We start from the raw sequence: 24,092 nt of genomic DNA on the forward strand, positions 1-24,092 counted from the left end.
CACGGCACACAGGGAGGACGCCACCCAGCCCCGCCGCTGGATCTACTGCTGGGCTTCTCCTCGGAGGACACAAAGACAACTACTTTTCGACTTCTTCTCGACAACTGTGGATCTAGTTTTCGCGCACCGGGGATGTTTATTGTCGTCTTTACGCTGCTTTTTCCTCATTGGAATTAATCGCAGCGGAAAATGAAAGTGACGGTGTGTTTCGGGAGGACCCGGGTGGTCGTTCCGTGTGGAGATGGGAATATAAAAGTCGAAAGCCTTATCGAACAAGCGGCTATGAGGTATAAGAAGGCGATCGCAAAGGTAAGCTCCCTTCCCACACAGCCCTGCCCCGGTGTGCTGTTGTAGCACGCTGTATCCACACCGGAGCCTCAACATGGCGCTTTCCACGGGCTAAGGAAGAGACAGAAGGTGGGCAGAGGAGAGCCAGCGGCTGTCCCCTTAGAATCGGAGCCAGTTGGGACCCCCAGGGGGGCCCTTGTGGAAACAAAGTGGGAAGCTTGTCATTGTTATCACAAAGGAGATGACAAATCGTGATTACTTTATTCGTGGTAGTTCACTGTTTCCTCCACAAGGAATCAAACAGTTGTGAAGCTAAAGAGCTCTCCTTCTGGTCTCTTGTGTGTCTGTTTGGTTGGCCATCCAAAACGTTCAGGAAACAATGGAACTGTTCCCTTTAGTTGTGTTGGCAGGGAAGTGAGTTCATACAGTGGAGCAATGAGGATGGAATGGAACCAAAATAACCCGCGGTTTGTATGTAAGTGTGCCAAAGTGAAAGCAGTCCAACTGCTTTTTAGAATGGCACAGTAAAGGCGTGTGTGCAACCACACAAAACATAAATACTATATGTTTAACACATAGTTAACTGTCTACTACGTCACGTCACACCTGTACACTCAGCTCCACAGTGACAGATGAAATACTTTCAACTTCCTGGATGGCCTCGGTAGTAGATTTCACAACTGATGGCAAACAGTGACGAAGTAGGTCAACATCAACACCCATTCTTAAAGAGCACTTCCTCCCATACACACTATGAAACACACACACACACACACACACACACACACACACACACACACACACACACACACACACACACACACACACACACACACACACACACACACACACACACACACACACACACACACACACACACACACACTTGCTCCTCTGTTTACCAGTGCTTGATGATTTCCCTTGGTTCAGCAGAATGGAGGCGACTGGCCCATTGATCCATGCAGTGGCACTGTAAATGTAGATGTGTAGTCTTCCCCTCTGGAGAACACTTGGCGCTGGGTCAACAATAACTGTAACACAGACCAGCCGAGACCTTTGGACTACATGAAGATGCAATCGCACATGGGTCACTTCAGTTGTATAATCTTCCTGCAGCTGACAGCAACACAGCATTGCTTTGACACTTAACTATGGCTGCTTTTACAATGCAACACAAATCACAAGCGTTGTGTACTTTTGCCATAAAAACAGAACATAAAACATGCATAATTCATCCAAGACAGCAGTAAGGTTGGTTGATTCAGCTTTAGCATGAAGGACAGAGGATCACATGAAAAGAGAAAGAGGCATCTGTCACATTTTCAGAAGCCTTTGATTGCAAAAGCCCATTCTGCAACTGAAGAGTGCTTCAGAACAAGTGGCACACAGAAGTGTAGGCAGTACTGGTGCATGTGTGGGAAATTGGTGGCAGGATAGAATTGCTATGGAGATCTGAAGGCCTTGTTGAATGCAGCTTATGTTCTTAGATTGTTTTAATAAGGGAAGGACCATGTTTTGTGTCTGCACCTGAGTTACATTTTTCAAACCTAACCAAAGTCCACCACAGTTCAGTTGAACCGCATCAAACAGGTTAGCTGTAAAAGCAATTGGAGAGGAAATCAGGATGAATCTCTTTTGTTGCTGTCATGACATCGCAATTATGTCTTGATTTATGAGAAAAACTGTTGAGAGAAACACTTCCCACACTTCCTGCTTTACATTACCTCTTCAAAAAATACTTCATGTCCGCCTCTTCTTTACCTTTCTCCTCTACAGAGTGCCACAGTGACTTAAATAAACCTATCGATCATAAATCTATAGATTTAGATTTATGATTCGAAAATTATAAAAGTAGGGTAGACATGTGGAGATTATCCGACTGAACAAAACGTGATCCGTCTCTTAAATGTGTGTCAACCACAGACCTTATTTCGAGCTATTTTCCAAAGTCCTATGGAGAAATTGCATTGCTTGTTTGTCGAAGGAACCCATGCACAGCTTGCTTCCGTGTTTTAGGACGCATCACTGTGGCACTCCATACTGGCCTCTGAGTACATTCTGCCTGGTGCTTATGTCCTTATCTATCCCTTCATTATGTATGAATCATCAAAGATATATGTTGCATGTATTGATGTGGCAATTATGTGATACTTAGTTGGCTGTAATATCAGTGATCTGTGACATTAGAAGTATTGTCTGCTCTGAATCAGCTGTGCCGGTGTACCTGATCTCCTCTGGGGACGCTGAGGCCTTTAGTCACAGTCTGAGTGGGGCCAGGAAGCACACATCAATTAGCCACTCAAGCACCATTAACTCTAGAGTCAATCTGGTCTACAGTGTGCACAGTCATGAAGGATTAATGCTAAATTGCTTTTCAAGCTTCTCCTCCTGATTTGCTGCTCCCAAGACTGTTGTTTTCTGCACATTGCCAGTCAAGTGTTTACCACATTTTCAGCCATGTAAGCTAAACCAATATGAGGATGTTATTTTGTGTGCTTTCCCTTTGGCATACAAAACAACACACATATGAGACAGGGAGGTTCAGATCTAAACTGATCCTCTAACTGTCTGGTTTCACATCTGGCACACCTTTCGGAGACATACAACTAAAGAATACTCAAACATTCTGTCTCTGGATCCATAATTTGTGGCTCTTTGAAGAGCTGCATCTCTAGATCTTATTTGTCTCCTATACTTTCCCACAGTTACTCCACCTAAATGGAGGCTTAGGCCTTAAAGCACATAATTAGCCTTTTTTCCTCAAAGAATTCCACAAATTCAGGATTGCAGACATGTCATAGCAAAGTCAAGTTATTCAAATAAACAGTTGCAGAATATCCTTAGGGGAGATGGCTAAACAAAAACAAAGTCCCATATTTCTATACTGCTCCTTTTTAATGATATGCTTCATATAGGCTAACTGCAGCATATGATGAGCATGTGTCCTGTGGTTCAAGGATGTACAAAGACAAGTCTGATATCCTCGTGGATTCCTCTTCTTATTATACACTAGGGGTGTTGAAAATAATCGTTTCTACGATGCATTGCGATGCGGACGTGGACGATTCGGTCTCGATGCAGTGACGGAAGATAATCGGTTATAGAGTAGTAACGTTGCTTCCTGATTTTCCGGCCGCGGCTTTACTATAACGTTTTTTCTGTCACTTTAATATCAAATCGGTCGGTGACGCAGAGATCAGGGAACATACGTGACAGCGGCACAGCAACACCGAACACCGAGCAGTCTGCTTTATCCACCAACACAAGAACACCAGTCCAGAACCCACAGCAGAAGGACCCGCTCCGAATCACTCTGTGTCGCTGCGGCTCAGAGACACAGACAGGGATTTATGTTTTTCAAAAATAATCGCGTTACAATCATGTCAGGTTTTTGGTGGATTTAATTAAGTCTTGGATTGCAAAGTATGAATGTCCTCTAGCAATTTTCAGACGATATATACGTCTGTAAAGTTTGTGAAGGCAGGAGGAAAAAAGCTTCCGCGATCACCGTCTCCTCTCCGTTACTCCAAGCCCCGCCCCCTCCCTGAAAATAATGAGTGACATGCTGATAGTGACTCGATAGAAATGTTATTATTCACTTAATCACTGAGATATAATGAAGCTAATTTAATCTCATACATTCATGGGATTCATGTAACAGTAAGACAGAGAATGTAAGTGTGCACCCACATGCAGTATTTTTGTTTGTATATGCTGTTGTAAATACTCCTGTTGTCTGCTGTGTTCAGACTCAAGTCCTGTGTGTGATGCCACATTCAGGACATTCAGTGTCCTTTCTTAACAGAAGACCGTGGCTAGAAGCTGCAGCTCGACTGCAGAAGCATTAGCTTTTTGTTTTTGAGGATGGAACAACTTCACACACGGAGGCTAGACCTATACAATTCATTTATTTTGGTTTATAAATTAATGTCAAGACATTTATGTTATTGATTTCTGAAGCACTTTCTAAATAATAAAAAGAGAGTTCATATGTATTTACTGCATGTATGCATTGATGCAAAATAAGCCATGTGCAGTAATATAGAAAATTGAGGATGCAACGCATTGGTATGAATCGTGATGCACCGTGATGCACCGGGATATCGAACCGAATCGAATCGTTGACAGGATAATCGTAATCGAATCGTGAGACCAGTGAAGATGCACAGCCCTATTATACACACATGCATTTCCAAACATTTGGACTACCTATGTTGTAAATGTATTATCTTTTCAATTTACACACGGCATCTATTGCACGTCTGTCCGTCCTGGGAGAGGGATCCCTCCTCTGTTGCTCTCCCTGAGGTTTCTCCCATGTTTCCCTTTAAACTGTGGGTTTTCTCCGGAAGTTTTTCCTTGTACGATTTGAGGGTCCAAGGACAGAGGGTGTCGTATTGTCATACTGATATTCTGTACAAACTGTGAAGTTCACTGAGATAAATGTAACATTTGTGATATTGGGCTATATAAATAAACATTGATTGATTGAAGTCTCTGATGTAATGATGTTTTTATCTTTATAGCACAAACAGATGCATGTGACATCAAGGAAAACATGGTGAAAGGCTAGTGGTTGACCTAAAGTGACTTTGTCCACTGTGGAAATATTGGCAATAACTGTTAACATAAAGTAGGTATTATTTGATTTACCATGAATACATATATTGATCAAACATCCACTTGGATTCCATGTAGAAATGGGTTGATGAATATGTTCTTATAATATCTTATGATTGTTATGAGGCATTATCTATTTACAAGTGAGTATGACTGGATTTATACAGAGCTTAAACAGATTAAAATGCAATTTAAGTATGTTAATCATGCATTATAGTCATGGGTGCCATAGAGAGTGTTACTGTCAAATGTTTTGAGCCCTTATGAGAACCAGATGGCAGCATCATACACAACAGGAATTGATTTATTAGCTGAGGGGTGTTGACCAATAACTAATCAGTAAATGTTTTTGTACGGCTTCTTGGAACGACAACATGAACACACTGACTTGACACCTAGCAGGTTGTCTGTTGCTGACCCATTTCCCAAGGCTCCTTGTCAGATCAAGGCAAATTGGCTGTTGAGTTACTTTTAGTTCTGCTGATGAGAAACAAACACAGTGTTGGAAATTCAGAGCCTTTAGCAATGTTTGAGAACTCAGGATATACGCTCTTCTGCTGCAGGGCAACATTATACAACTCAGCATTTGTGTGGGACACAAGCACCAAAGTGTTGTTGATTGAGTGAAAAATAGGACACCCTCCAACATATATTTGCATTTTTACAAAAGGAATAATGTTGCCATGTAGACTGTTTTAACTGTCCAAAATAGTGAATTGCTTCCAAATAAAACACCACTTCTCTCCTCTGCCTGCACTAAAACTATAGTTTTGAATCTTCATCTATGCTCAGACCAACAGCCATCTTTGCTGCACTGATCCACAACACAAAGAGAAAGAGGGAAGTGGCAATGAAAGGGTTGTCACTGCTCATTAGCTCACTACACTCAGTGGCTCAGTGCTTATGTAATGGAGAGGAGCTGCTGTATATGAGCAGGATTATTACAGTAGTTGAAGGTAATTGGGGTATTATCATGTGAGTGGAGAGTACAAGGCGGAGCTGTATATCTTCTGTAGGATGATGGGATGTATTGTGATTGATGTTAACTGAGCAGGAGTAGGTCGGTTCATCTGTGGTCAAGCAGCAGAGATTTTTTAAGAGCTCATCTCTACCACAGCCGGGAACAAAGTAGAGAAAGAATAATGTGGACTCAATAACCTCTCTTGTTGTGATCTCCACTGGCTTTCCTTCAGTTTCCTATCCTTTGTTTTTTTCCGCCTCTTGTATATTCATCTTTCTTTCTTCCTTTCTTCTTCCAGCCGACTGGGCAGTGTCCTTGTTTCGTGCTAACTCCTTCCAGGGGAATTGTTGCCAGCCAGTCTATGACTTAAACATCTCACACCCTCCAATATCACGAGTTGAAGTTTGCCCAAGCAGCCGGAAAATGTATTTAGTACTCCTGGCCTGCACGGTACCCCCTTCAATGTGTCTACTGAGATCAAAGACAGTGGTTTACTCAACCTTTAGCATGTTCTTTAAAACTAGCATGTTCGAAATCCAAATGTATGTGCTTTATGCAATGTCAAAAATCTGCAGCAACATGTACTGTACTGTTCGCATGATAGAGATTATACAATGCAAATAGCCTGTCATTTCACATAGAGGCTGCTAACAGCCTGTTTATTGTAGTACAGTGGTGACAGTAAATAGAGGAGCAGACTGGTAGTTAAATACTGATCTAAAAGAGATCTTGAAGTTCTAATTCAAAATAAGTATAGTTCAACATTGGAGAAAAATATGCAGCACAGTCTATAAGTAGCCGAACAGGGACGTGTATCTTTTTGTTATTTTAATGCTCGACGAAGCAAATATACAGAGACTATGAGGTGGAAGTGGCCTGACTGGTTTTTGGATCACAGTATTTTCATTCATGTTGGATAAAAAGAGAAGGGCTGTTGGACAGTGAAGCACAATGATTAGAGATGTCCCGATCCGATCACGTGATCGGGGATCGGAGCCGATCACGTGATTTTCAAAAAATCGGGGATCGGGATTTTTTTTTTTTTTTATAAAATATATTTTTTTTATTTAATGTTACAAAACAAAAATGACCATGTTCACGTCTTAAAGTCATCCTGAGGACATAGTTTTGGTTTAAAATTACACAACATCATGTATGTGTTGCTTTCTTTGGGCTTGTTTTCATAGACCTGGTTGCTTATTTCTCTGAAATCTGGCAACAGAGTGGGCGCAGTGTCTAATAGTAGCAGTAAGCTAACGAGAGGCTACGTTCAGCTGGTGACTCGGGAGTCGGGACAGAGAAAATGTCAGGAGTTTGGAAGTATTATAAAATTGAAAGCGAAGGCAGTGTAACAGCCAGATGCAATGTTTGCAAGGCAGAGGTTCCGCGTGGTGGAAAGAACAGAGCTACGTTCAACACGACCAATCTAATACGCCACCTGAGAAACAAACACCAACAACAACACGGCGAGTACACAGCGGCCACTCAGGTAACGGCACTGAAACAACCGACACTTTCAGAGACTTTTAAAAGGAAAGAGAAACTGCCCCAGAACAGTGAAAAGGCCAAACAAATAACAGCCAAGATAGCTGAATTCATCGCGTTGGATGACCAGCCGTTATCTGTTACCTTTTTTTTTATCTTAATGCATTGCATAAAGATCGGATCGGGAAAAATCGGTATCGGCAGATTGTCAAAATCAAATGATCGGAATCGGATCGGGAGCAAAAAAAGGTGATCGGGACATCCCTAACAATGATCATAAACATATAGTAAAGGGGATGTGTTAAATGGCCAGATATTGAGATATTCTTGACTGTTAAAGTAAGCCACTTGACCTCTAAATAAGCAATAAGTAGTTCTGGCCGCAGTGCAGGCCCGACAGAGCAAGATATCAAGTGTCTGATATCTGTGGGTTGTCTCTGCAAAGGACTTGTAACCAAATATGACATTGTTTTAAAGTGTGTTTCATTATCCAATTCGAATTTTGGGCAATATTTACCAAAATTGTTTACATGTAACGCCCGTCTCATGTAACTTACCATGTATTGAGACAAATAAATGCCTTAATTAAAGCTGAAAGTGGCTTGGTTTGGTTCTTCAGACTTAGGTCGACACACATGAATGGTTTTACTTTGGGTCAATGTAGAGGTGGATTTGAAAGCATTTCTGTACAACCTGTCTGGCTGAACGACCGTCTGGCGAGCTTTCCTACTCACATGGACAGCCCCAAGGACAATGACACCACACTGAGGTTCTTATCTTTCTCAAACAGATGACTTTAGTGCTTCCCTGCTGGCTAGCTTTCATCTCAGGTGTGTACACACAGGTGCTGATATATGGTATGTTTGCATACAAGGACTTGTGACTACAGAGATCAAAACATCCGCTATACTCTGGATGCTGAACTGAAAGCATTGAGCCAGTGTGTGTCTTTGCTGGCTAAACACAGCATTGCAAGCCGGCCACATGCCATTATGGTAACAGCCAAAGTCTGACTATGTCATAGCCATGCCAAGCCATTGCGTGATCAGTTTCCCAGCAACATATAGCAGTGTTGGGTCATTCAGGGTCAGTTTCTGTTGTCACTGCTGATGTGTTTTTTGTAGTTGATTTTTTGGTATGCTGTGTTTATCCACTGCCCTTGGAGCTAAATAATAGCAATTCCTCTTGTTGTCAAACCGTCTACATATTAAGCAGGGATAATACACCATTGGGCAATAAGTTCATGGTTAATTAGTATGTATTTAGGCATGATTGATTGTTTTTTCTTTCATAATGAGATAACGTGGCTCCCTTCAGACATAGTTCTTGTTGGTTCGACCATGCTGACATATCAAACACAAGGTCCAGATAGCATCTAGTTTGTGTTTCTTCTATCCCAGCCACAGCCTTCTGAATGGTCCTTTTTGTTATCTTAACCCACTGGTTAAGATAATCCGGCTAATCATTAGCCTGAACCGTTAGAAGCAAAACAATGGCAGCAATTTACTGCACTTGATGTCGCATGACTTAGCCCTGCTTTTGTGTTGTAAGGCTTGTCTTTATAGATTCAGGAATGTTAGACTTAGAGATGGTATTGAGAGGTTCCAAAATGCCCTTGCTTTTTCATATGTGTATTCAATAACTGTTGGTGTGCCAATGATTGTTGCAGCTGCCTACTTATCATTGACAAAAGAAAAGTCTGTTCATATTGAGCCCAACATGATTTCAACCCCCACACTTCTGATCTGAAGGCAGACACACACACACGCACGCACGCACACTCACACATTGTGCCACATGGTCGCAGTCGTAGCTCTAACGCTTCCGTTTGTTATCACAGATTAGTCATCAGAAGATAATGGGTTTGCTTTGGGAAAGGTTAGCATTAAGCTCCTTTCATGTAATTCTGGTGACCTGGCTGGTAGCTGATGGGTCACATTTGGGAGGAATTAGTTTCACCACAGCCAATGAGACACAGTAGAACATGGCAGAAAGGGTGGTAGTCTTTTGTTACACGAAACCCTCCTGCAGTTTATGGTTTTAGAGAAGCTGCTCATCAGAGGCGTTGTTTCTTTGGCCATATTTCTATTGCATTGCTGCATTCGAAAAGATAATACATTTTTTTAAATATTTTGTCGGGCAAGTTGCTGCAGGACTGTTAATGGAAAGCTGAGAAAATATAAATCCACTTCTCTCAGTACTGTCGAACCACCCTCTCTACATTCTGATGTGTTTGCATTGGCAATATACCTTCATAAAGAAACATTTACACATTGTTTAGCTTCTGTTACCATTGGATTTAGTTGGAAGATGGACTACATAACCTATATTGTTTTTGTAGATATAGTCAAATGGAAAGTATGAGCAAGGTGACAAGCTGTTAAAAGAAATGTATTTCAAGCAGAAAGGGCCAACAAAATTATGCTTGCTAATGCTGCTAAGATGGAAAAGCACTTTCAACCACCCGAACACGTTCTTAAAAGCTGTCCTGACAGCTTCCACTGTCTACACTTTGCACGTCTTAACATGGGGCCGCCCTGTTTCTGCTCTTAAAATACACACATAAATTACTTGCCCATTCAATTATGGTATACAGTAGGCTGCTGTAACTCCACTTTTTCTCAGGACAAGCTTCCCAAACTTTGCTTTGTGAATCGGAGAAGCTTTTCCCAAGCTTTTATAGATTAAAGTTAGAATTATACAATCTTTTCTCAGAGGCAGAATTAATCCAATCGGTTTACTTCAACTTCAATAGGAGAAGGCAGCCAAGGAAACACAGCTTTGTTGTCTGGCAAACTTAAATGGTATGGGAAAATAAGAATATTTTTGTATAGGGTCAGTTAGGGTAACTGGTCAGTTTGGCTTTAATTATTCTCTGCTAGAAAATAAATAACACTCTTCATCAACATCTAACTCAACAACCAAGAATATTTCTGCCCTCACAGCAGTTTGCCTGTTTGAAGAAAAAACACACTCCAACTTACCCTTGTTTTAAGAGCTATAGGACAATGGTTTGATGGTTCATATGACATGCTTGATTGATCACTGTGTCAAGGAAGTGGTTGGGTTGCCATTAACAACCCAAATGCTTCTTTCTGTATGGTGTTGAGTGTTGTACACATGTGTTTCACTTATCCATTAATAAGTATTTGTCCAAATATTAACATAGTTGGGTAATTGACAAGGACAATATGTGGATTTATTTAATTCAATAATTTGTATAAGACTTAATCAGAGTTTGTTTTGTTTTGAGTACAGTAGCCTTCTGGAGAGCCTTGGGTTGCTCATCTTGTTTTTCTCATCCCACCTCTCAGTGAAATGACAATTCCTGCCTCCAGCTATATCCAACTGTGAGCAAGTTGTAGCAAAGGCCAACTATGTGGTTTGCGGTGTTTCGACATGCGGGCCACGCCAGGCTCTCTTGGGTGTGATTCGCTGTTTTGTCAACAGCTTATTTCGGTGGCCACCACGAAGATTGCAGTCAAACTCATTACTGAAGCACAAGCATGGGGTGCTTGTCAAAGATTAAGATAAGACCTTTAAAAGATTGTCTTTCAGAGGAATCACCTGATGCATGTCTTATGTAGGCTTTTTTCCCCATCATGCATGAATGGGGAGATGTTCTGCAAAGACCCTTTCCTGTTATGATGTGTTATGAGTAGCTATGTGGGTTTTACCACAATTTATTTCTTTGTTGCTGCTATACTCTATTATTACATCTTAAATTATTGTTAATGGCTGTGTCTGTACAAAGAAAAGTGACACATTAAAAAATGTGAATGTATGGTAATAAATCGCTAATAATTATTGGATCTTCCGTTAGCTGGTCAGATATAAGCACAGTTCATTGTACTTGTGTGTAGGTATAAAGGGCCTATATTAAATATTTCCGTTTTGTAAGAGACATTGTGAATGGGGAACATTAAGTGATTTAATGAGGACAAATAAAATAAAAAATTCATTCGAAAAGCTTATTACTCCACATATATTTTTTGTATTCCTTTTTAAAATTAGACATTAAAATTAAATTATTTTTAAATTATCTTTTTCTTTCATGGCAAGAATGGCACAGGTGGCACTAATAACTTTAACGATGGCCCCATACCATTTAGCTCTTTCAGGGGACCATGACAGAGGACCATGCATGGGACCAGGCCAGACCAGGCCGATAAGGAGTAGGATACACCTAAACGGGATGCAGCCCACTCATTTAGACAAATACCTACACCTGTGAGTTTCCTGCCTCGACATATCATGTTTCTTGCTGCAAAAAGGAATATATATATATTTTATTTTTTGTGTTACTGGCCAGCATATAAATGTAAGTCTATCATTTAATTTTTCTTAGATACAGATACGGTTTTATCTGCAGGCTATCTGACTCTTTGCTAAGTGTTGACTTTCTTCCATAGCTAGCTAACCTAAATGCTAACGTTTTAGCTGTAAACTAGCTGCCTGTTAATGAGCTAAAAAGCTAATGCTACTCTGAGTCTTAGTTCGGGGATAACTCTTCATGTGTTTTACACTGTAAACCACCTTTTACACACTCCACATAATAACTTTTTATTTATTTATAACATTTGAACAACAAAACACTTTCTGTATTAGCTAAGCCTTTGTTACAGAGACTGTTTCACTTCTAAGGCTACTTCACACGCTGTTGCTGCAGGTCTATTTAACCACTTGGACAACACATTTTCTCTTTTCTGTTTTGTCTTTTATCTTCTTTTTCATAATATAATTTGTGTCTGCATGACAACCTTCTCCTCTGTAGAAAAGGTCAAAAAGTGAGTATTTCCATGTTTATGTAAAATTTGTCTTTCTGAATCCTCTTAAATCTATTGTGGTTTTTAACCCCATGAACAGTTTTATGTAAATCAAAATGAATTGTCTTTGACTGTGAGGGGCTCACAACAAAGCATAATGATTCTGTGTATATTCCCAATTATCGGTTGGCTAGTTTATACATATACATTATATCGTCTAAACATGAAAAGCCTGACAAATGTGGATGTGGGCTTCTTCATAAACTGTAGTAGCCCTTTATGAATTTAGTGCCTTGCTAAGAAAATACTTAAGTGGGTCAAATGTTTGGAAAAACAGAGCTTGAGAAGAAGTACAGTGCTACTACCACACACTAGGTAGGATAATACAAACGATAATTAGTTGTTAAATGATTTATGTGGGGTTCTATTCTTTTTTTGGAAGGATTATAATGACTTGATTGTGCAATGTAAGAGTTGAAAAAGCATATACAATATCAAAATGGTCCTGCGGCTTTGTCTGTCATTGGCTTTTGATCCTACTAATGCACTCTGGGTCATTGAACCATCCAGCACATGAACACACAAAGTCTTTTCTTTCAATGGATAAAGTAAATAAGCATGGTTGTGTATAGTCTGTAGCTGCACTAAGCTTTTATCAAACACTGTTCAACCTACATTTTGATTTCATTAGATGAGCTTGAAGGATGGACTACATTTAAAGAGCCTTTACTAATTCAGTGTCTGTGTAGCATCATGGTAATTTGGTCCTAATCTCCAATATACAAGTATACTTGCAGTACACTAAAATACTAACGAGTGATCTGACCATATCAATGATCCAGGCTACATCAGGACCTAATACGTTTTTTATTATGTGTGTTGAGACTCACAAACTAGAGTAAGGGAAGGAAAACATCTTATTCCAAGATATTTTTCAACCCTGATTTTAACTTTAAAGTAGGTTTGACTTTAGGACATTACAACATTCATTTTTTATTCGGTATTCATTATCAGTAGAAACAGCAGTTCCCGGAAATATAATTCATCCTGATTAATTTACCAATATTCAAAAATAGCATTGTGTCAAAAAGACGTGGCTATTGTCCTTTAAAGCACACATGTATTGATCTTCTATAATTACCCATTCCCTACCGGTCTGGAATCTATTATGTTGTCAATTTAAATTGTTGTTCTTCTGTCAAGCTGAGGGCAATTTTTTAATTTCCTTTGCTAAATAACCGCGTAATCTCTCCTTCCTGTGATAGATAATCTTCCTTTAATTTCCATTTTTGCCTTATTTGTCTTAATAATTACTTAACTACAAAGTGATGATAAAAGTGATACACAAGTTTGCTTTGCTAAAGTGGATTCCTGTCTTTGTGAAGTTGATGAACTCAACGGAAAGATTTCGACAGGTTTTGTGATCTGGAGCTTAAAGTATTCAAAATCAAAGCTAGGACTTCCCTTTCTGGGAATTCTCTCTTAATAGTTCTCAGGGCACTGTTTCAAATGTGCGTTAGTGGAAGTGTACGAGTGTAGTCAGGAGTTAGTGTGGTTTAACCCTAAGTAATTATATTTTAGCTTCGAAATATTAAAACAGTTGAGGCCTGAAATTGGTTGTTGCCGGTGTTCCAATTCCGCATACCTATCAATTATGAATATTGGTGATATTGAATATGTTCACTTCTCACTTTGGAAAACTAGCTGACAATTGCTAAACCACTCTTTCTCTGCTCATTTTCTAGACATGCACACATCTAGTTTCAGTTTGCTGATGCCGTTTGTCTTTTTTGTTTTGCTCTAACTTTATGTACTGCTATTCAACCTTGGCTGTATCTTCATTGTGCATGCATGGCTTATTGAGTAAGTGAACTAGTCCTTTATTGCTCTTCCAAAAGGACACTGAAGTGATTGCAGCCCAAGGCTACAGAGTTTTTCACAAGAAATAATTCCGAGATGACTCAGTCTTTTTGTCATGCTGATGGAGATGCCTTTGATTTGATTTGACAAGCACCCAGAGGAGCAATAGCATGATGAATGGTTTGTTGTTTGTCTCATGGACACCTCAGTAGAGCCACATCAAACTCAAAGAAACAGCCTCCTCCTGACACTGCTTTGCTGCACGGATGGCACCTCTGGAAAGGCTGATATCTGACTGCAGTCTTGGTGATCTGAAAGATTTATAATACTAGTGATTTCAAGTTGTTTGATGATGTTTTGGTGTGTTGGTTTTATACTTTTATGTTTGCGAGATGAAAGCATGCAAAAGTACAAACATGTCACGGCAGCAGGTACATGCTTTTAGTTCTTTTTGGCACATTTCATTTGAAAATTAAAATGTTTCCTTTTTATACTCTGTATATATAAACTGGCATTCCCTGCCTTTGTATATTCATTTGAATAGACTGATATAATCAATGGTGTTCAGAAATGTGCAGGTTGGTGTTTAAATAGATGCACCACAATGTTATCCCAAATCACTAAGCTTGGAGCACACTATATACACATTTTCATTTTCTTAGTTTGACACTGTGTAATTTGCTGCCTGCAAATGACTTGTAAACTCATCTCATCTGGTTCTGTTGACAACATGGAGATTTGACTGATAAATATGTAAAGTTACTGATTAATCTTTGCCCAGAAGTCCTAGACTGTCATGTTCTTGTCTCAGAACATGTTGCGGTATGATTAGTGCTTGGATCCTGAAATGGGGTCATTCAGTCCAGACTAATGATGACATGACATGGGAACTATTTCAATGTTATTGGGGTCAGTCACAGTGCATTCTATGTTTGTTCTGACCTTACTGTGTGGTCACAGTTCTTTATATATATTTCTTTAACAAATAATTAATAGATGCACTGCAGACCTGTCATTACGGTATAACTGCTTCTTGTATTCCTAAGCAAGTTTCTTCGGGATATTGACTCAGACATATGTCTTATTACAATTTTTACAATGAGAAGCAAAAGTACTGTCATTTCCTCTCCCCCAAAACAAACGAGAGAAACGTCAGGCTGACATGAAGTTATCATGGGTTCCTTCTTCTCTTGCTATGGTATGAGTTACAGTACATTGATAGCAGATGGAATTCTAGCATAGAGGGTGTCGTTTTTTTCTCATACTGATATTCTGAACAATCTGTGCTGTTGTATTTGCTGTAAAGTGTCTCTACTGTAGGCTAATTTTATTATATGTACAGCACTTTGGCTCGAGCAACAATCGTTTATAAATGTGCTATATAAAAAATAACACTTGATTTGATTTGAATTCTGCTCCTTCTTTGTTTTCTGAGGCTGTGAAGATGGTGACTTACTACTGAAAGGCCAGCCATCTCACAACCTATGATTAGGGATCTTTATGATCCTATGAGGCTAGGAGACTGCAAATAGCATATGCTTCCTGCAAGCAGATCCTCACTTCTCCAAAGCATGTGCCAGATATGATTAAGATGAATGAATGGAAATGCATTTGACTGCATTTAATTAGAATTATGTTTATTTTTTACTGGCATTATAGAAGAGTGCTATTTCTAAATGCTTACATTTCTCTGAGGAGAATGTCTTTGATTATTGTGCATCCCGCTTTTATGTATTTGCTGTTGTCTAGACCTACCTGGCATAACTCTTGAAATAGTTCAAAGTTTACTGTAAGCATCTGTACAGAGATTTACTGGAGAGTGCAATGGGTTTTTGTTTTACATTCTTGTTATCAAAGAAAGGAAGTGACTGGTATTGTCAGAACTCAGTAGGTTTTCTTTGCAGGCTGTCTTGCAATGGGTGTTGGGTATCTTAGATCACATTACACCATAGAGTCTGCTGGCTGTTGTACCTCTGATAGAGCAAGACCTCAGAGAGGTTTGTGTATACGAATGCATTTGAATACTTTCACAGGCCAAGGCTATGTAAACATCCTCATTTTACAGCCGTCATACTGTACATGGTAACCTTTTTACAAATTCATGTTGTTCTGTAACGTGTTAATGGCGTGCTGCAGAGTGTGTGTGTGTGTGTGTGAAGTGTACCTATGTTTCCGTGTATGTGCAGGTTTAGGTGAATGATCTGGTTGAGCCGGTTCCTTACTCTCAGTGTCTTTCATCCTAACAGATTTCCCAGGAACCCTCCTCTGTGCCAATGCCCTAGGCACTTAAACTTTCATCACCTCTTTTCAGTCTGTTTCCCCGGTTTACCCTTGAAATTATCCTACATGATTGGTCAGAGTTGATCAAGTGCAACATTCTAATTATTCCTTAGTTATTTATTGTTTGTCCAAATCTGCCTTCTTATGCTGATCGTACGAGTCAAAGAGCATAAAAGCCTGCATATTCAACTTTATGTCCGTCAGATTGTATAACAAATCGTTTCAGAATAGGCTTTGGCAACCCTGTGCTTTCATCAGCTTACTTTCCCAAACCCGCGTCAAATTTTAAGCAATGACGTGTTGATTGAAATCTCCTAACCTTGGGGTGATTTGAAAACCAGACACTACTGGGGTCTGCACCCCTTCATCCTCACTAACAGACCACATGCTGCACCCTAGCCCCCCTCCTTTTCACTCGTACCACAAGCCTTCAACTGTGGTGGTCCTAAAGTAAGATTGATGGGCTCTACTCCATCACTCTCTGACTTTAATGAGAACAGCCTCAGTAACGGTATTGGACCGAGGGAAAGGAGGGGCAGTCAAAGAGATACAATGCCACTTTACAACACCTTGCATCTAAGCCTGAACCACAGTGATGTCGGAGAACTGATAGGATAGTGAATATTCATTTATTGCCATTTGTTTGTTTTTGCTGCCTCATGTCATGATGACACATCATAGAGAGGAGACAAACACCAAAATAAAAATATGGAATAAAAAATAGTGCAGGAACAACAGCATGGAGAAAAGTGCTGTGATTGAAACATTTCTCCATTCTTCACACTTGAAGCTCTAAGCTTGTTTGAATCGGCCCTCCTGGTTATCTTAGTGGCACCTTTTCTTCATGCACAGCAGAGAGAATGAGATGTATTGAGGTTGCATTACGTTACAGTCTTGTTTCAGGTATCAGCAAGTTCTGAAATTACCGTGTGTGTGTGAGAAAATGTCCTCTCTCCCTGGTGTAATTGTGTCCCTAATTCACTCGTCGATAAACACTGAGCTCATTACATTTAACCTTGCAGCACAGCCTCCGGTGCTTTCTCTCAACATCTTTTTGATTCTCTCTTAAACTACTTTTCCTCTCTTCCCCTTCCTTTGTTGTCTTGCTCTTTTAATCCCCCCTCCTTCTCTCCATCTCTTTTTTTAGACTCCCTCTTGTTTCCTGTAATTAGTTTTCTCCTCTCTTCCCTGCTTTTATCCTTTTTGTTTTCTTCTTCTTCTTGTTATTTGGTAGATCATTTGAGATACATGCAAATAACATGATGGATCCTGTTAAGGCATGAAAATGATGTGGTGCAAACATTCTGAGGTTTTAAATGTTGCATGGTTAGTGTATTGGCAGACAGGAGAAAGCAGTGTTTTCGTAGTAAGTGTTAGAGTATTCACAAGAGATTACATGCTCAATATTGTCCAGTGTCTTCAACTTAATATGTTCCTGCTGGTGCTCCTGTGGAGAAGTGATGAAACCAGCAGGAGCACAGTATGTCTGCTGTGTGTGGGTAGACTGAAAGTTACACTTCTTTATTCTATTTGGAATACTGGGTTAAAGGTTTTTGGTGAAGGTTTTCTTTTGTATTGGTGGTGTCTGGAATGATTAAGATTTTCAAAAACCAAGTGTTTTGTTGGTTGATAAATAGACTCTGTGACCGTGATTTACGGAATGGCCCTTTGTGTTTGCAGCAAAAGTGTGCCGCTGTTCTTTCATCCTGGAGACAAATCATGTCTCCAGTTTTCTGCCTGTATAGACTCAGAAGGTCATGATCTTAAATAATGCTGTATTCCAGCATTTCTACACAATTACAATGAATCCATAATGCAGGAAGTCTTTTTCCAAGACCCTATGCAAAGAAATGCGCCTGCACACATGCACTAGCAGGCTGCTGACTGTGTGTGTGAGCCTTGCGTTTCTGATGGCTCTTGGCTGTGAATGCAGTTGCTGCCAAGCTTCAATATAGTGAACAGAAAAACGGCTAAGTGGCCATGTGTGTTTCTTTCTGATGCTGCTCTTAGAGTTGACACACTAAGTTGCAGAAGCAGCAGATTGCACTCATTTGAAATCAAATAATAACTGCCTGTTACTAAAAAGCAGTGACTTATTTTCTCATGATTTTGGGAAAAATGGTCATGACTCAAAGATAATTATCCCATCATTCTTAATGATCACATTCAATCTGTTTGACTTCCTGACATCTCAAACCAAGCCTGAAGTGAAACTGGATTGAATGAAGTTGCTGTGTCATGTTGGCCCTCATCTCTACTAGGGCTGTGGCGATACACTAATCTCACGATACGATACGATACACGATATTCAGCCAACGATACGATATATATCACGATATTCAGCCAACGATACGATATATATCACGATATTCAGCCAACGTTTCGATACGATTCGATATAATTCGATACACTTATATCATTTTCTGAAAGATTTTAAAGGGACAGTGGGATTTTGGTGACATCTTGTGAGTGTTCCATTGACTTGGATTGAATTAATTCAACTGAAAACTGAAAGCATCAATTATACAATATATGGCTCTGACAGAGCGTCTCCAGCTTGCAAATGCTGGACAAAATGAATCAAAAGATGTGGTGAGAAAATTTGTTTCATTTATTGAAACAGTGCAAACTCTAGCTGTAAAGTGCAGTATCACAATGGACAATGGAGAATTAAAAGGTGCAGCAGGTGGCGGAACACGGGGGATTTGAATGGGACTTGTTAGAAATTAAAATCAATGTTTTGATGGCATAAAGTACCATAAACATACCGTCAGTTTAAATGCTGTTTTATACTGAAAAACCAGAAGTTGTTGTGCACAACTAGTTGTTGAGCTTTTATTCTGAAAATCCTTCATCTCCGGTTAGCATTTAGCATGCGGCTAATATACAATTTCCTATAGAGGTGAATTTAGTAGCGATATGACACGGAGTGTTGCACACCGACACCTACTGATTTCAACACTACAACTATAGACGTCGAGATATTATTATTGCTGAATATTAAATGAAGGTACAGTTTATTTGAATACGTTTGTTTACAGACGTGGGTAGCATGACACAACATTCGGAACTACCGGAAATGAAACCAGCCGTGAGGTATTTTTGGAGTATTGATTACAGCGTTTAAAATGTATTAAATGAAAAGTCATGAAAGAGATAAGGAGGAGAAAATGCGTGTTTAGTTATATATTTAATGTGCAATGTCTGAATCCTCTGTAATGCGCAACAACGAATATTGGAGACGTGGAGGGCCGATCCCCAGCAGCACCAACCGGCCCACAGCAGAGGATATTTAACAGCTGGAAAGGTGGAGCTCGCTCTCTTCCCTTCGCTCACGAGAGCCAGAACACAGCTGTTTTTCTGACTAAATCATCTTCTGCTTGTAACATTACCGCGCTTTTTATTAATTAAAGTATACATTTGAACATTCTCGGAGACTCAATTAGTCACCTTTTTAAAGCTTCTCTCCTGGACGCGAGTATAACGAACACAGTTATCAGACTTAATGTATCGATACCCGCGGCTGAAATATCGATACTTTCTCGGAAAACTAAATATCGATATATATCGCAAGATCGATTAAATTGCACAGCCCTAATCTCTACCCAGATGTATTGAGATTCGTATGTCAGAATTCTAACATAATGAAATCATAATCATGAGGAATTGGGCTTGGATAATACAAATTTGCAATATGCTCAGCCACTTGTGAATGATTTTCAGAATGCAGAAGTGACATGCTCAGCAAACCTATGTCTGGATTAATGATGGATACAAATTCTATGCAATGTTTGCATAGTAAATGTAAGCATATTCATTATCATATGACAGTAGACAGCACTATAGGATAATACTTTGATACTTAACATGATAAATGCTCAAGCAGATTAAACGCACAATAACATGGACTATTGACACATTAGGAAGCACATTAACCCAGGATAAAAAACCAAGGGACACACGCCATTATGTGGTGATAATCCTGACCTGGATTTCAAGTTATTGATCTAGATAACGTCATGCTTTTATCTGTGTTTGCATGACACATCATTTGGCTGTCTTATGCTTATACAGTTGCAAGAAAAAGTATGTGAACCCTTTGCAATTACCTGGATTTCTGCACAAGTTGGTCATAAAATGTGTTCTGATCTTCATCTAAGTCACAACAATAGACAAACACAGTCTGCTTAAACTAATACCACACAAACAATTATATGTTTTCATGTTTTTATTGAACACACCATGTAAACATTCACAGTGCAGGGTGGAAAAAGTATGTGAGCCCCTAGGCTAAAGACTTCTTCAAGAGCTAATTGGAGTCAGGAGTCAGCCAACCTGGAGTCCAATCAATGAGACGAGATTGGAGGTGTTGGTTAAAGCTGCCCTGCCCTATAAAAAATACACACCAGTTTTGAATTTGCTATTCTTAAGAAGCATTGCCAGATGTGAACCATACCTCGCACAAAAGAGCTCTCAGAAGACCTACGATTAAGAATTGTTGACTTGCATAAAGCTGGAAAGGGTTCCAAAAGTATCTCTAAAAGCCTTGATGTTCATCAGTCCACGGGAAGACAAATTGTCTATAAATGGAGAAAGTTCAGCACTGTTGCTACTCTCCCTAGGAGTGGCCGTCCTGTAAAGATGACTGCAAGAGTACAGCGCAGAATGCTCAATGAGGTGAAGAAGAGTCCTAGAGTGTCAGCTAGAGACTTAAAGAAATCTCTGGCACATGTTAACATCTCTGTTGACGAATCTACGATACGTAAAACACTGAACAAGAATGGAGTTCATGGGAGGAAGCCACTGCTGTGCAGAAAAAACATTGCTGCACGTTTGAAGTTTGCAAAAGAGCACCTGGATGTTCAACAGCACTACTGGCAAAATATTCTGTGGACAGATGAAACCAAAGTTGAGTTGTTTGGAAGGAACACACAACACTATGTGGGGAGAATCCAAAGGGTTCACATACTTTTTTCTTGCAACTGTAACGGCCCCTACACACGGCGGCGTGCGTTGCCGCTTGGCGGTGGGCGTGTCTTGAGCTTGGGGAGTCAACGCGAGCAACACGACCAACAACCAATCACATGAATGTCCCGCCCCGGATATACAAAGCAAAGCATTCATGCTACATCCATGCTGGCTAAATATACTGTCTATGCTTGCTAGCTGTCCATTCAAACGAAGTACACTGGATATAAACTCCCCAAACAAGCGAAAACCTACCAGTTTCACCCACTGTCTCTGCCACCTCCCCCCATGCCTGGCTCCTCCGGTTTGTATCCCTGTATGTAAAGAGAGACTGGTCATAGAGTACCGGGTGATTCCCTACCGCCTCGATATTTTTCTCCTCCATTTTTTGACATATGGGAAATAACTGCGGTCTGGCTCTCCCAACATACACGCGGTTTGATTGGCTAGTGCTTGTACTGTCAGATTTTCATACGAGGGATTTGATTGGCTGACGCCTCCGTAGAGGCGGCAAAAGTAGAACATTGCTCTACTTTTGCAGCGAGCACCGCGAGAGAAGCTACGCTTTGCTCCCACAATGCAGTTCGGCGATTCGTGACGTCACCCCATTCAAAGTGAATGGGCAGAAGCGTTGAAGCGGCAATGCACGCCGCCGTGTGTAGGGGCCGTAAGAATCAGATGAGAAGGTTGTTTAGGTTTATAGCTTTGATCTTTTACGGCTTTGCTGCAGCTCACTCACCTGAACATTATTTGAACATACAGCCCTTTTTGAAATGAGTCGCATGCCACTGCTGCATCACAGCACTTTCCTGAAATTGTAACTCCTATCAGTTTGAACTATGTTTAAATATAATAGTGTATGTTTAATAGAGACGCATCGTTTGGCTGATACAGAGTGATATACATAGAATATAGATTCATGTTCAATCTGATCTGGCATGTTTACATTTCTGGGGGTTTTAGCTCAGCGTCTTCATGTCCAGGAAAGAAGCTCTGAAATGTTCTTGACAAAAAATAAATCAAACCCAAAAGTCAAGCTATAGACAAATATGTGTTTTTTGGTTTTGGAAGTGCTGCAGTGTATTTTTCGGCCAAGTCTCGTCAATTTCCTGTCATTACATTCTGTGCATGTAGTGCATACAGGATAGTGATACATACTGTTTTTATTTGTTAAACCCTTCACCTGGATCTGTTTGAGAGCATTGAATTCCCCTTACTTTGTTTGAATACAACTCACAGATGTCAAATCAGATATGACCGCATATGGCTGCAAGGTGATGGACTGCACTTTCTATGTTTTCCTTTCTTGCTTTTTTTTCTCTCCATCCATCTCAATTATATAACTCTTTAAAAAAGGAGAACTTACTTTCTCACCTGAAGGGATTCTCCAGCTCGGTCTATTATTCTCTGGCTTGCTTTTCTTCATTGACTAGACAGGTTAAGCTGTTTTTAAATGCCAGAGTCAGAGGTCATTGTGCTTATAATGACAGTTCTCTGTTGTGTGAAGCACTGGGCTCACCTAATGTAGAAAGCTTCTCAAATTACATGATGCAGGCTTCTCTACGGAAAACTAAATTGAAAACATGGGACTGAAGAGGGCCACTGCTGTAAAGTAATATTGTGTACACAATTAGCTATAAGACAGTGTACTGATGCTATCAATTATCATCAAACTATCTTTTTCCTTAAAATGTCCTTTCATCTAGTGTGCAACTATGATCAGACAGTTTTCCAGTTATGATAAGAACAATGTGGGAAAAGCATGCATGCCTTGAAGATGATTAGTTTTGGATAGTATGTTTAGCAAAATGTACCTTTACTAACAAATAAACACTTTCTAAGTGCGCTTCATTCCTTTTTGTCCAGCAGTCATGAGAACATACACAAAAGACCCAGATCCTCCAGAGAGTCATTACTGTAAAGAGAGCTGTCGCATCTAGGCTGGAATTGAAATATGATAGCCCTTATGGCACAATGCTTCCACTTCCACTTTGTCAGTTCTTGTCAAAGCAATCACTTATTATCACCAGCTATTAGATGTTTTTGGTGAACAGAGCTCTGCTTGAGAATGGAAAGATATAGCCTCAGGGTACACAGCAACACACACTCCTCACAGACACACATCTGGACTGTCTAGTCTTTCTCTTTAGACAGCTTTCTTTCTCATTGTTTACATCTCATGTATTTTTGACTCCATCACTTCACTGTAACCCGCTCAGAGTTTCAGACGTCAATATTTTTTTGCCAGTGATCCTTTATAAAGGAGCTTTCATCGTTTTCTCCTTGCCTCCACTTTATGACTTCATTGACTTGTCCAAATGAAAGTTGTTGCCATGGATATCTAGACCTTGTGGCGCAACGGTAGCGCGTCTGACTCCAGATCAGAAGGTTGCGTGTTCAAATCATGTCAGGGTCAGTTGTTTTCAAGGCCTTTAGTGTTCAGAAGCCTAGGAGTTCAACAGAAAACCAAAAAACGGCATTTGTCCGGTAAAGGAGATAATGAGGGTTAGTGTCATGTTCATTCATGTTGCCATTTACACCGGCTGCTCCGATATCTGTGTTTATGTTTCCACAGAGGAGCTGTAAACTCTCTTTTCTTCCTTGACAGACATGCATAGTGTGACAAGTTGAAACAGAGCTGACCTAACTAATTATTTACAGCATACTCTGTTCAGTGTAAATATAATAAACTCAGAAGTACATGCACAGTAGGATGTGTTGATTTTTAGATTGATCTCCAAAGTTGCCAATAATAGGGTTTTATGATCATGGACAGTTGATTCTTCACAAACCACGACCAGCACACTCCTTTGTACACGTCAGGGTTTTTGGACTGGCCGTGTTCTGTGAGATCACATTAAAGT

General features: G+C 40.0%; 1 non-coding gene across 1 annotated transcript; it reads left to right on the forward strand.

Moving 5' to 3' along the window:
* The first annotated feature begins 23,572 nt into the window (after window positions 1–23,572).
* trnaw-cca (transfer RNA tryptophan (anticodon CCA)) lies at window positions 23,573–23,644 on the forward strand. The gene has a single exon. It is a non-coding gene; the product is annotated as a tRNA-Trp (tRNA).
* The last annotated feature ends 448 nt before the right edge of the window (window positions 23,645–24,092 follow it).

Source organism: Pseudochaenichthys georgianus, chromosome 20, assembly GCF_902827115.2.
Source record: "Pseudochaenichthys georgianus chromosome 20, fPseGeo1.2, whole genome shotgun sequence".
NCBI lineage: Eukaryota > Metazoa > Chordata > Actinopteri > Perciformes > Channichthyidae > Pseudochaenichthys > Pseudochaenichthys georgianus.